The 15,239-nt window shown below is 38.5% G+C and overlaps 1 long non-coding RNA gene across 1 annotated transcript; it reads right to left on the reverse strand.

Moving 5' to 3' along the window:
• Positions 1–4,173: 4,173 nt before the first annotated feature.
• Positions 4,174–5,780, reverse strand: LOC129146567 (uncharacterized). The gene is made up of 3 exons (XR_008553433.1): positions 5,750–5,780; positions 4,903–5,053; positions 4,174–4,225 (listed from the first exon to the last, which is right to left on the reverse strand). It is a non-coding gene; the product is annotated as an uncharacterized LOC129146567 (long non-coding RNA).
• Between the last annotated feature and the right edge of the window lie 9,459 nt (positions 5,781–15,239).

Genomic DNA, 15,239 nt, shown 5'->3' on the forward strand with positions numbered 1-15,239 from the left:
CCCAGTTCTTGTATGCATAAATAAATAAAATAAATTTTTTAAAGGGAATTTCCATCCTTAGTCAAAGGAGGGAAGAGATCAGAAGGGACCAAGAATCTTATCTCTTTAGCTCACCCAAGCATTCTTTAATCACATTTTCTTCCTTTTTTCCAAAGCCATTTGAACTTTATGGGACTTTCTGCTGACATAAGGTTCCCTTTGTCTGATCTGCCCCCCACCTACCCCCATCCTTCTACTTTCAAGCATCTAGTGTTTCTATTATCTTCTTTTCATGCCTGTGTGTTTTTGTCTTTTGTTGTTAGTATAACTTTAATATGATTTTGGGGGAGGGTGTTAAGCTAGATATATAAGTTCCATCTGCAATTTTAAGGGTTTTCCTTTCCAAGTTTCTGCTTATTGACTGCCTTCTGCACTGGCAGAGCCAAATGATGCCCTCTTAGTGGAAGATGCAGTGGAATCAAGGCTCATTTTATAGAACAGATATAATTTAGTTTTCTAATGCTTTTGTCATACATATAAATTGGAATAACAAAAGTAATAACTTTTTGTAACAAACAGAAAGAATCCCAAATCTATTCCCCCAGAGAAGTTGAAATCCCAAAAGATATTTAACAGAGCACAGGTTTTTAATTTAAATAAAGGAACCCCTCCTTACTTTTTGCTCTGTAAATAGCACAGAGGTTTTCAGTTCTGAGCAGGAAATTTAAGGTCAGAGGTCAAAGCCCAATATCTGATTACAGCCTAGTGTCACCCTTTCCTTAGCCCCATATTTTACACTCAGCATATAGATTACTTTGATCTTCCCTCACAGTTTGGAGAAAAGCCAGACTTTAAATGCATGTTTCCAAAGGACTTGAATAGAATCTTGTCTAAAATGCAAAACATGGTTTCTTTTTCACCATCTTGTGGTATGCTTTAATATTTTCCCCTATGTCCTCATGGTTTTGTTGGCTTCTTGGGAAGGGGTGGAAGAAACCAAGTGCAAAAACAAAGAAAGAGAGAGAGAAAAAGGGAGATGAAAGGCACCAATAATGATCATTTTTCTTAAATATAAACCGAGTTTTCGTAAATCCTTTCCAGATTGAGTCTTGGTCCTTGCTATAATAAGATCAATTCAAATTTGATCCGAGTAAGACATTTGTCTTTATTTTGGCCCCAATCATGAGTGTTATGAAGTCACATTAATCTGGTTCAAGAATTCTTTTAGGAAAGGATACTTGATTTTAAAATAGAAGTGTTTCATAGAAGCCTTCAATCATAAATTGTAAACTTCACAGAAAACAGAATTTGCAGGCAAACCAATCCTAAATTACTTTTAAGGTCACTCTGCCACTTGAGCCAACAGTCCTTGGAGTGAATGATGATATGGTGATGTTATGAGAAACACAACACTTTCCAAGGAAAAATTCTCATGACAAACCTGATGATCTGCATGCAAATGATGGTCAATAACTTGACCCAAAAATAAATAAAAGAAGATAGAGGAAGAGATACAGAAGTAGTGAAAATGTTTTGGTTATACTTTTAAAGAAGGAAATTGAAGTATTATCCATGTCCTTCCTGTATAATGACCCAAAATACTGCCTAATAACTTCTGAATCTGGCGTTCAACCAGCCCTCCATGGAGAATATTCTCTGAGTGCAGCCTGAGAATGAAATAGAAAATAAACAAGCACTACAACCAATTGAAAAATTATTTGTGAGCATCCACAGATGGCATTTACCAGATTATGAGAGGGGATAATGAAGCCTTGTCTTGTATATATCATTGCATAGAATTTCAATCTGCCATTTTTGCATAAATAAGGAAGTAAGAGTCTGACATGATTAGTTCGATAAGGTGATAATGAGAGAGTGTTCTGACCCATTCGTAGCTTGTCCAAAACACATTGAACAGAGGAAGAAACCATCTGGACAGACAGCCATTTAAGTGTCTAGTTATTGCTTCATCATGCGTGGAAGCCTGAGTGCAATTTAAGACTAATAACCAATGGGTTTAAAATAATACTTTGGCTCTACTATCAAGGTCACATGTTACTCCAAGCAAAAATGTGGGTCTCAAAAGGACCTTACAAGTTGTTTTGAAACAGTCTTTCCCTGACTTTGCTGAATGTGACAAGGCTCGGGGCCTCCCTGGTGACACAGGCAGTTGAGCGCAGCACTGTGAACCTGTCCGCAGCCTCTGCAGCACAGGTTTGATCCTGGCCAGCTGGGGAGCTACCCACATGGTGCAGCAGACCTTGCCTCACTCACCTGTTCCTCCCCTCAGCAGTGTATTTCTGTCAGTCTGCCCGTTCTGTTCCCCACTCTGTCTCTGGTGAATCCTCTCGCGCCCCACAATTCTGGCCTGTGCCCTGGTTCTTGTATGCATGAATAAATAAATCTTTTAAAAAAAATGTGACATGGCTCATTGAGTCACAGACCTTTAAAACTCACACAGACAGACATGCTAACTGGTGGCAGTGGTCACCAGACTTGCACTTCGTACCAGAAATCAGTAGAGAGTGAATCCAACCTGAAATTCTGTTACAAAGAACTTGGATTATGAGATCAGAAGGACAACTCTAGCTTAGCTCAAAGCTATGATGTGGGAGGAATTCCTGGAAGTTATATAAAAGGTGGGAGTATTGGGAAGATGGAGTCAGGTCACGTGAGCCAGTGGAGAACAGCTACTTGGAGGAGAGGGGTCAGATGAGAGCAGAGTAGAAGCAATTATGACACATAAAGGAACATCGAAGCACTAGTGATGGATTAAAGATGCTTGCGATAGCATCTACAAATAACTGAAAAGTTGCATATAAGCTAGAAGCGAATAAACAAAGATAAAGTTCTCTGTTTTGGGGGACTTGTTTTGGTTTGATCTAAAAGGGCAGACCCCAAGCATTTAGAAGAAGATTGGATTTGGTTTAAACTAGGAAGAATTTTCTAACAATTTGGTTCTCCCACAGCTACCTACTTTGGGAGAAACTACATCGCTAGTTTCCCATCTCCGTGAGAGTGTTGAAGCAAAATGTAGATAATGTAGTAACTGAGCTTTGAGGCAGCATTGAATTTCATGATTTCTGAGGACCTTCCAACCCTGACTTGTAAATGATCTGACTTGGTCTGAGCCTCTGGGCATACTCTGAGCCCAATCATGGGGCCATGCCTGGTTGATGTGTCACTATTCCACAAACCATTATTTTCTCCAGATACTTTGGCAAGGAAGATAAATACAGCTTTTATTTGATTTAGTATATTTACTAAAAACAAATAATGTTTTCACCATGCACAATTTGACGTCTTTTTTCCTAGGTATATGTTTTTATAGACTCTCAATAGGCAAGAACTCTTTTTTGATCAAATGTTATTGTATTAGGTTAATAAAATGCAGCATTTGGATTTTATACACAGCATAGGGTTTCTATTTCATTAGCATGTTTCCATTCAAATCCCTAAAGGATCCTCAAAATAGTTGATTACTAGTTCTGATTGACCCATGGCCTGGATGTTGAGTTGCATTTCTCTGTGAAGTTTTCTCTCTAGTTACCTCCTACTACATCCAGCATAAGAAGTTATTTTGAGGCTGGTAAGGGAAGAAATATCTGGCTTATATAAGAGGCCTGTAAGCATCCAACACACATGAATTAGCTTATCAGGCTTTAACTCAGGGTAACCCATTGTATGTGCTACCTGATATCCACTAGAAGGGAATGGTCCTCTTTTGCCATCTGAGACTATCCATTGAAAAAGTTTTAGATCTCCTTGCTTCATTTCAGCCTCACTTCTCACCTTTTTCACATCACAGGCCTTATGTTATTACTTCCTTTAAGTTTATTGTGTCCTTGCCTCAGATTTTAGTTTTGAGTCTACACATTTTTCAGGGTCCAAAACTATAATAGGCCTCTGGCTGCTTTGGGATAGTCACCTTCTTGCTCAGCACCCAGTAGGCCACCATCCACTCCACCAATCTTGATACTGGCCCATTCAGGCAGATACGCTTCTGGGTTTACCTTAAGCACTCAAGAAGACAGACAGATAACTATTGTGGCTTATTTCTAAATAAGCTCATAGATGATGTTTCCAAATGCCAAATAATAACAGGTCTCACGTACACAACTTAGAATTTTATATAAGCTGATGACTTTGGGTGCCTTCTTTTGAGTTCAACTTCTAGCTTCCCATCATGTCAAGTCAGTGCCTTGCTCTATATTTTGGGTACTTTCTCCATGCTTTGACTGGATCTCTAGAGAATATGAAGAGAAACAATGACATGACTAAGTGTGACATCAACGTGGTCACTCAAAGCAGGCTTTTTTTTTTTTCTGAACCAACTCAACAGGCTTATGAGAAAGATCTAAATTGTTCCCATTTTATTTGAAAGTCTATAAGCAAATGCTGAAGCACAAGCAGGAGAGTTTCCTTTAAAAAAGATTGATAATGGGATACTAATTGAAATATAAGGCAAAATAGAAAATATTCATGAAAACATGTAGACCAGTTATAAAGAAATTTATTCCCAAAAGACACTTGAAAATGAAGATAAAGAAAAAATGGAAAGACACCATATAGGGACGGAATTTGTTTTGGGCAGGTTTAGAGAGTTCTTTAACCTTCTGTCTTCTAAATTTCCAATTAAAATATGAGCATGGAGAGTAGAGGAATGTGTTTGTTTACACTTGGCACAAAGTGATTTCCTGTTTCTAAGAAAAAAAGCTTTCAAAGCTTTTTTGGACTTCAAATAGTTCTTGCAAAACAATATTTTGATGAGCTAAGTGTAAATGAATCAGAAACATATGGATTGGATTTCCATTGAGATACACATGGGTTGAAACATAAGCTGAAGAGAATGCCTGGTAAGTTATACTTGGAATTGATGAGAACCAAAATGTGGTACTTTTTTCAAAACTTATTTTGAGATACCTTATGTCCCATTTCTTAGCCCAAATACTGGATGGTTTCTTCTCTCTTTTTAGGAAATCTTTTTTGAAAGGTGGAAGTTGTTTGTTCTTGAATGGAAAAGAGTTAAGTTCTTAGCTAGCAGGATTCAAATGATGTTATCACACATATCCACCTACCAGGAGAAGTAAAGAAATACTCAGGGCCATGAACAGAAACAAATTTTCATTTTCAGTAAGTTTTTTGCCCTTTCTCTCTTTCATTTCCTTGACCTCACAAAAAAAGCATCTGAAGATACGTGCGTATGTACGTGGCTGTATTAATCTTTGTTTCCCATGAAGCTGACATCATAATAGCCCTAAACACATTCTGTTTAAAGTGAATAATCTCAGTTATATAATGTCCTCTATCCTGAGTATATTTAAAATTGTATTGTCAACAATTTAATAGAAGATACTATAATATTAAATCATTTGAGACTAAATCTGTGTCCATAAAAAAGATCATTATAAAAATGGTTTTGGGGGGCCTTCCTGGTGGTTCAAGGGGTTTAGTCTCAGCACTATGAAGCTATCCACAGCCACTGAAGCATGAGTTCAGACCTCTCGCCAGGGAGCTGACCCACATGGCGTGCAGACCTCTCCTGTCTCCCTGCTGCTCCCCTCAGCAGAGTACTTCGTCAGTCTGCCTGTTCTGTTCCCCGCTCTGGCTCTGGTAAATTCTCTCACCCTCCTGCGCTTCTGACTGTACCCAGTGCTTGTATAAATAAATAAATAAATCTTAAAAAAAAAGAAGGTTTTGGGTATAGCCTAATCTTTTCAGAGTCTCTGAGGTTGGTGAAACTGTATGAGAATGCTTTCTTCCCACTCACCCATAAACTTTCATCAGATGTTGTTATGAGCTGGATTGTGTCCCTCTAACATTCCTAACCTCACCACCTCAGAATGTGACTATCCTTGGAGACAGGGCCACTAAAGAGGAAATTAACTTAAAATGAGGTCACTATTGTGGACCCTAATCCAAGATCACGAGTGTCTTTATAAGAATAAATTAGGATACACTTTCAGAGGAAAGAAAACTGGGAGACACAGGGAGAAGGCGGCCCTCTAAGAGCCCCGAGAGAGGACTCAACAGAAACCAACATTGTTAGTTGTTTGATCTCAGAGACCCACGCTTGAGAATGGTGAGAAGATGATAGTTGCCTAAGACTCCCTGACTGTGGTGTCGTGCTATGGCGCTATAGCAGGTGAGAATAGCTGTGAAGGTGTTGGCTCTTCACCTTTCGCAAATCAATTTGAATGTTGGTTATAGACCAGATTAATATTTCCATCCATTGAAACTGGAAGATGTTCTTCTTCGAGAAGTTTTCAACCATGATGGAAATCATCAGCATTAAATGCAAAGGCCTCTGTGCCCTTCCTTAAAGAAGAAGAGTACTTAAGCCAAAGCACAGGTCCAGTTGCCCAGGTGCAAGCATAGTCTGCTCCTGCCACCACACTGGCCATAGAACTGCCATTCTTTCCCCTGCTGGGGCCCGTTGTCCTTTGCTAATTTCCCTAGGGCTCTCTTTCTTTTCTTTCTTTTTTTAAAAAAGATTCATTTATTTATGCATACAAGAACTGGGGTACAAGTCAGAGGTGCAGGGGGTGAGAGGATTCACCAGAGACAGAGCGGGAAGCAGGATAGGCAGATCCACTGAAATATACTGCTGTGGGGAGCAGCGGGCGAGACAGGAGAGGTCTGCTGCACCATGTGGGTCAGCTCCCTGGCCAGAGATTGAAGTCTTGCTGCAGTGACTACAGGTAGCTTCATGGTGCTGACACATTACTCCTTGCACCACCAGGGAGGCCCTAGGGCTCACTTTCATTCTAACTTTCAATCTATATTCCTTTCTGCTAATGTTAGGCCTGCTCTGCTAGCCTGGTTCCTCAGCCTCGGCCTGCCTTCTGTATCCTCATCTCACAGTGAAGCTCTGGATTCATGGTAAGTTGCATTTCCATGTGGTTGTACAAATCAAGAACATTGTGGCATTCTTGCCACAGTTCCCTCCTCTTCCTGATAGCTTGGCTGTGTCTGCCCATTCAGGACTGACACCTCCTCTAAACAAATCTGGGGTTCCCTGCCAGCCTCCCTAGAGCTGCAAAAACCTTGACCAGTGACTCTGGTACCTGCTGCCTGTGCTCTTATTCTGACCTCTTCCTTAGTAACTGTGTGCCAAAGGTCCTTTATCGGGAAAATGAGGATAGTAATAATATCCACTTCACAGTATTGCTGGGGGATTTAAGTAGGATGTACGTAAAGCGATTTGAACAGAGCCTCACATATTACAAAAGTTCAATAAAAGTTAGCTAAATTGCTAAGAATGATAATGGCTTCTCCTAGAGCTGAAAACATATTTGATGATTGCAACAACCCTCGAAGGAGGGAATTATTTCTCTTTTACAGACAAAAAGTTTGAGCAGAACCTGATTGGATTTAAAAACCAAGGTTTTCATATTCTTTCCAGCACAGTTCCACTTGAGAAGAGAGAGCCAAGGGAAATGAGCCAGATGTAATGACTCACTGTTACCTAAATATAACATGTCTTCATCAGGAGTCATTGGGGAGAAAGATTCACTTTGGAGAGGGGATTAAAATAATTATAACCAAGGCAAGGGACAAGCTTGTATACTTTCTTAAAAGGAGAATTGGAACAAGTTCCTTATAGTTAGAAGTAAACTCATTATATGCTCTGGAAGTCCAAATCCTAATCTGACTAAGGAATCTGAAAGAAAACATGCATGTCCACATTACGAATGGGCTGGGAAACTGAGGATCTGTCAACAACTTGGAATCTTTGCGAGCTGGTGATCTCACAATTGCAGTATTCTGCAGAGGTGTGTGAGTCCACGTTCATTTCATGTAGGGGGCCCCAAATTGAAAACCATGGTAGTCCAGGGACGTGGGTGGCCATGCCCCTGGGAGTCTGATCATCACAGATCGTGCCTTCATGCCATGTCTTGCTTTGGTAGCTGTCATTTGTTTTACAAAGTGCTAATATACAAAATCATTTGGAAACTTAATCAAAGGCATGTAGAATTAGAGCACATGATGTGAAAGATGTACTGTCCTCTCAAGAGTCAAGTGCAAGAAAATATACCAAGTTGATTTTAAACATTTTCCTGTTTCAATCTTCACTTCTGATTTTAATTGTTCTCTAAATTGTACAGAAATATCTTGTTTGATGTGATTTGGTGAGACTAGTAAAGAATCATCTCTAAGAGACACCCAAGATGTCTCTGGGTGGATGTTGGGTGTTGGATTCAAGAGGTGGGGGTAGAGGGGAGATGTGAAGAGATGTGAAGGCAGAGGTTTTCTTAGAGAAAAAAAATAGAGATATAATCAAGTGCGTATTTATTCAAAGGAATTGACTACACTGACTTCAATAATTTTTACATGACAGTCTTTAAGAACTTGTACTGACTATTCAAATTATTGCCCAAAGTTACCATGCAGAGGTTTTCCTGAGTGCCTCAGCTCAAATAACCTGCATCTCCAAACTAATGACACTTTTTCCTATTATTCATTTTTTTTAAATAATGTTTGCCATTATCTGCAAGTGGCTTGTGTGTTTGAGTATTTATTATCTCACTCTCCCCACCAGAACACTGGCTGCATGATCCAGGGACCTAGTTATTATATTCATCACTCTGTCCTCCATACAGAGAACGCTGCCTGTCACAGAGGGTCATCCGATCATCATGACTGCCAAATAACAGATAAATGAGTGATTGCATGTCTACAATGCTAAAAAATATATATATACATTTTCAAAGAGAAGGAAAAATCTGCTTTTTACAATTTTATGAATAAGATTAACCATTGGAATTAAAGCCAGCTCTGTCACTGAAAGCACAGATTATCAGATATAATATGTATGGAGCATCTTTTCCCCGTCAATTCATTTATTTATTTTATATATTTATTCAACAAACACACAACTCTTCTGGTAGGCCAAATGCACTTTTCAAATAGGGATAATACATATAAGGTAGAACCCAAGTTTAAAAACAAGAGCTTTACTCACCGCAGAAATAACAAGGTAAAAAATAAGCATAAAATGTTTGTACTATATAAAAGCTCATTTCAAGTAGGATGCCATCTAACTACCCCCCCACACACATGTGGGAAGACAATATTTAACATATACAATAAAGTTATTGCCAAAAGCATGATAAGCTTGAATATATAATGAAATTCTTGGCTAGAAAGAGTTCTCATTGACTGACAGTTGAATATCAGTTGGATTATAGTCAAATATAATCCAACCATGGTTTTAAATGTTACTACTTCCCTCAAAGACACTATTTCATAATGAAAGAAGTTTGAGTAAGAAAAGTTGGATCAATTTCATGGTACTTTACTCAGAAATATTTCACAGAACCAAAGATTACTTTTGTTAACTGAGAAGTTACTTATAGTAGCGGTTAATATAGGAAAAAAAAAATTGCGTCTCATATAATGCAAAAAGATAATTTCTAAAATGGGAAATAAATGGAAGAGCTTGAATGGTGTCCTTAAAATAAAAAGGTCGGCTTGTGTCCAGTGCCGCAGAACTTGACCTTATCTGGAGATGGGATTGTACAGAGGTGAGAGAGTTAGAACAAGGTCCTTAGGGGAAAATTTGGGCACAGAGACAGTCACAGGAAGACAAGGCCAGGTGAAGATGGGAATGGCGTTTGTACAAGCCCGGGGAATACTGGAAGTGGAGAGTCAGAACTGAGACAGAACCCTTCCTGGGGCCTTCACAGGGATCATAACCAGGCCACCCTTGGCTTTGCACTTCTAGCCTCTAGAACTATAAGCAACAAAGTGTGTTGTTTCAAACCACCAAGGCTGTGATCCTTTGTTACAACGTCCTCGCAAATTAGTACAAGGGACTAGGTTGAAATTAAGGCAGCTAATACAATAGACTTTGCTTGAATGGATTTGCTAGTCAGACTAGCCATTGACTTTTCAACTGTTAAAGAACAAATTGCTGAAACTTCATAAAATGCTATCAAGATAAAATATGCTATTGTACCAGATTATTACTATTATTTGAAGGACACAATGAATGTAGCTTTCAAATAGTCATGGCATATTTATAGCATTAAAATGTTCTCGAATTATTTTAACAAATGCCAGAAGTACACTTTTAATGCCTCAAAATTCTGTTCTGATTACTTAAAAAATCTATACACAGATACACAAAATAAATAATATCAAAGAATAGAACTTCAACATGCCAACTAATCATTGTCTTCAATTTAACGCAAACTTGTTGCAAAATAGACATTCTGTTCAAGTTAGGAAAAAATAGTTACACCTCCATGATCATTGTTTTATGAGCTGAGTTTATGTTAAGGAGTTAAAGATAATAAATAGCACTTAATGCTGTGGTATAGCAGAAGCAAAAATCAACAGCTTTTTTAGGTAGAATTATCTATGTACAAAGACAGAAGTAATGACATAATTTATTGGTATGATTAATTATTATATATGTGTTATGATTTTATTTATATTTATTATTGCTCTTATTTCAACCCAATATATAATAAATATAAAATACATATTTTATAAAGAGAATATGTATGAGAAAGTGAACTTTTTTCCATTTATTTAATTCTAGTAAAGAAACAGTTGACTTAAAAATGACAAAATTATAACAATTTTATGTGCAAACTAAAGTGTGATTAGGAAAGTGATTTTAAAAAAATAATGAACATGGACTTTTTCTTCTACACACACACTTTGTATTTATTTGTTAAAAAAAAGAGTGCTTTCCTAACTTTTTTCTTTGTTTCCCCATATTTAAGCACCAAGAACACAGTAGAATAGTTGTTCTGTTGAACACAGGCAAAGGTAAAGCTAGCAAAGTGTTAATATTTTAAATTATCTGTAGTCCTACAAAATACCAATAATCTATCTGAAACCATACTACTGTTTGTATTTCCAAATATTTCTCTAAATTATATAAATATACATGTTATTTCCTATTGGGATTGCAATATAGGTATTTTTTTGAAATCTGCTTTTATGCTTAATATATCAAGGGTGATATATCCCATCTTTCCATGCTTTTTGGCATTTTACTATAGAAATGTCTGATTATATATATATATTTTTTTTTTTAAAGATTTATTTATTTATTTATACAAGCTCTGGGTACAGTTAGTAGCGCGGGAGGGTGAGAGAATTCACCAGAGCCAGAGTGGGGAGCAGAGCAGGCAGAAGGACCGAAGTACACTGCTGAGGGGAGCAGCGGACGCCATGAGAGGTCTGCACGCCATGTGGGACCCTCCTCTGGTGGCCGGGGAGCAGCCGGGGATCGAACCGGCGCCGCAGAGGCTGCGGGCATCTTTGCAACCCAGCGCTCAACTGCTGCGCCACCGGGGAGGCCCTGATTATATATTTTCTACTCCCTCGTCAAGTTAATTATTCTTTATTCGTTATAAGCAAGATTCAAAAAGCAACCTTAGCAGACACATCTGTATCTTTTGTTTTGTTTCTCTATATTCCACATGATTGAAATCAACCAGTATTTGTCATTTGTCTTTTGCCTTCTGACTTATTTTGCTTATCATAACCCCCTCCAGTTCCATCCATGTTGTCACAAATGGCAAAATGTCACCTGTTTTTATACCTGAGTTGGATTTTGTTGTCTATATTCATCATTTCTTCCCCGTCTACTTATCTGTCATTAGACACTTAGGCTGTTTCATAACTTGGCTATTGTAAACAGAGCTGCCATGAATTTAGCCATGCATTATCCCTTAGAATTAGTGTTTTTGCAGTCTTTGTATGGATAGCCAGGAATCACTGAATCGCTGGATCCTATGATAGAGGTATTTTTAGTATTTCAAGAATCTTCCACACTCTTTTCCATAGGGACTTATTTAGCCTATCATTAAACTGCAAAGACACCTCACCAAATGGGAGAAAATATTTTCACATCATATGTCCAAATAAGTGGCTACTTTCCCAGACCTATAAAGAACTCCTACAACACAGAAAACAACTAACCCAATCAAATGTTGGGCAGAAGATCTACATAGACACTTTAAAGAAGATGCATAAATGACCAATAGGCTCATGAAAAATAGTCACAGCCATTATCATCAGGGACGTGCAAATCAAAACCCAAATGTGATGCCCTCCCACTTCCTGAGAATGGCCCATATCCAAAAGACCAGAAACACGAGAGTTGGAGAGACCAAGGGGAAATGGAACCCTGGAGAAAAAGAAAAAGTAAAACAGCAATAAGTGAAGGTCCTGAGGCAGGAAAAACTTGGCTTCTTTGAAGAAATGAAAGCAGGTCAGCCTGGAGAGGAGATTAGTGGACGGGGGTAGCGGTGGTAAGTCTGAGGAGTTGAGAAGGGCCCAATTAGTAGCCTCTTGGATCATAGTAAGTGAAAGTCTTTAAAACCAGTTATCAGATAATTTGAGCGTGTGTTTTGTTTTCCCTCCACCTATTTCACACCTTGCCCCCTTTCATATCTTAGATGACTCTGCCTTTACCACTGGATTGTGGTGCTGTGGTATCAGTTCTTTCCTGGACCTGTTATTTTAAGTGAATTAGTATCTGAGGCCGATTTTGCCGAACAGAGTGTAACGTATAAGTGATGCCATTTTCATTGATCTGTTGTTTCCATTCATAACTTGGACAGTGGAGGGAGGGTGTGGAAGAGAATGTGAGTGAATGAGAGAGAAATGTTGCAGGGAGCGAAACATTAATTCCTGAATTTCATAATATATGATAAAAACTTGGCATGTTGTTCATTTCTGTAGAACATGAGCCAGACCTGAAGCTGCTTCTGAGTTACATATGAGGCAAGGTAATCTGTCTCTCAGTATTTAAAGTAAAATGGCAGATTTTTTGGAAAACAAGTCAACACAAGGAGAAGAATTTATAGTGCTCGAACACTATACAAGGGAAAATTCCTCATAGTACTTAACACAGCTACAATGAAACATAAAGAAGAGTCAAGACTCTTTCAAACCTGTTTGCATGTGATTGAATAAGACATAATATGATGCTAGAGCTACAATAATAAGTGTGAACTTGACAAAAAATATTCTAATGTAACTCATGAAAGATGATGTATGGAATGTGAAGGTTTTACATTTTCCGAAAAGAAAAAAAATTATACTTCACTTTCATTTTATCCTCAGGCATTGGGAAAAAGGAGATATATTTTTAGTTTTATCTCTTAACTAAAATTGTGTACAAGTGGTAATTTTTGTGTCTATAATTTGACAAAAATAACTTTAAAAGTAATCATAAGCTATCCAAGAATATAAATCTCACCATTTGAGAGCTGAAGAAAAAATAAAAATAATAGTTATTCTAAAAGTTTTAGGAAATTTTGCAAGAATGTGATTGATTCCAATTTTGCATTAGAAATAAGGAAAGTTAATTCTGATTATGTCCTGAAGTTAAACTTTATAAACTCTACACAGGATAAAAGAGTCATTTAATGGCCAAAATAGCATCAACATTTGGCACAAAGAGTTATTTTGCAATTTTCAACTGAACTAGAAAATTCTAGATTTTATTCCAAAGTAACAGTCTTTTTCTCGCTCTCGTTCTCTGTTTCTATCTATTGTGCACACATGCACGAACATTTTGTCAGTCAGCAGACTGAGGGGTACTCCAGGACCACAAATTTGCTTGCTCAAAAAGGGTTTCTATCTTCCACTGCATAAAGACAAAGCACTCTCTTAGTGTGTAAGAACTTTAATAGGATAGTGTGCATAGAGAGAGAAGATAAGAAAGGATAATAGTTTTCGAATAACACAACCCGAAGTCACCCATTCGCTCCTGGGTAAATGTCCAGACAAACAAATTTGGCCCAAAGCAGGGCTGCCAAGGAGCAAATGCTTGCCACAAGTCTAAGGCACCTTCTGGCAAGGAACCCTAGGAAAGCGGCAGGAGAAACATCAGAGAACAAATCAATGTAATGTCTGCCATTGTCAGCTTCCCCATGGGTCTCTTGCCCACATCTCTTTCAAGTGTCACTACATGTCCCCCAAGTCCCTGGTACAAGTCCGAAGCTGAGAAGCCAATGGGCCTTCACATGTCTCTCTGCTGCACGTGACTTCTCCAAGTCCCTACTCCAGTCCTCACCAACTTCCCCTCACTGCTCTGCTCTACCCTGCATAGGTGAGCAGGGAACCTGGGGCCTACCTTTTTTATGGAGCTCACACTGTTACAATTTTACATGGAGAACAAAGCTCTTGCACACAGTATGTCAGCAAGAACAGAAAGTATATTATGAGGGCCTGGAAGTTAAAGGTGTTACAGTGTAGCGTCCTGCAGTCCATAAGGTAAGCACTTCTGCTGTGTTGACACAAATATGCCATACTTAAAAGTATGTAAAAAAATGAGTAGGTGACATCTTTAATAAGTGCATGAGATCTAATGTCATACTATCAGAAGACATGACAGCTCAACAGTAAATATAACTCTTAATTAACATGGTAGAGAAATATCTTAGAATATAGTAAATTTGAATCCCAGTAATATCATCTTACAGAAATAACAAAATTGTGGGGCCTTCCTGTGGCCTAGGGGCTAAGTCTCAGCATTATCACCACTATAGCTTTGAGTTCAATCTCTGGCCAGGGAGCTGACCCACATGGCGCAGCAGACCTCGCCTGTCCTCCTGCTGCTCCCCTCAGTAGTGTATTTCAGTCAATCCACCCGTTCTGCTCCCCACTCTGTCACTGGTAAATCCTCTCACCCTCCCCCTGCACCTCTGGCCTACACCCCAGTTCTTCTATGCAAAAATAAATAAAATCTTTTTTAAAAAATAAGAAAAAAAATAAGAAAATTTGTTTCCCAACATTCACTTGTAAAGTCACTTGAGCCATTGTTGTGAGACACCAAATCAAAGCTATCTTAACCATGGTTGACATGAGTCAATAAATTGTGATCCACTCATAAAAAGAATATGAACAAACTACACAAAACACAAAAGAAACTCCCAAATCACCATTTTGGATTTTTTGTTGTTGTTGTTCTCTGCCCAAAGTCGGGGTCTTATCAAAGACAATCCTGCTCAAAGATGTTGTGACGGGGTGTGGAAGAATTAACAGGACACTCACCCACTGAGATTTAGCTTCTCTCCTCAGTCAGCCTTCTGTTGTTTACTTTTCAGAGTCTTCAGGTCGCATCCAGAGCTTTACTTGTAGTCAGTGAGAGAGGGTGGGCTTCCTCCATCTTGGCTGACCCCAGAGCCAGAAACTAATTTTCCTTTAAATGCCTACAGGTGCTTCTGTGATGTTCCCACTTTAATTTCCACTGCTGGTTTGGTTCTGTTAATTTGAGTCTCTCTCTC

Source organism: Talpa occidentalis, unplaced genomic scaffold (assembly GCF_014898055.3).
Source record: "Talpa occidentalis isolate TD23 unplaced genomic scaffold, MPIMG_talOcc4v2.1 talOcc4.3, whole genome shotgun sequence".
NCBI lineage: Eukaryota > Metazoa > Chordata > Mammalia > Eulipotyphla > Talpidae > Talpa > Talpa occidentalis.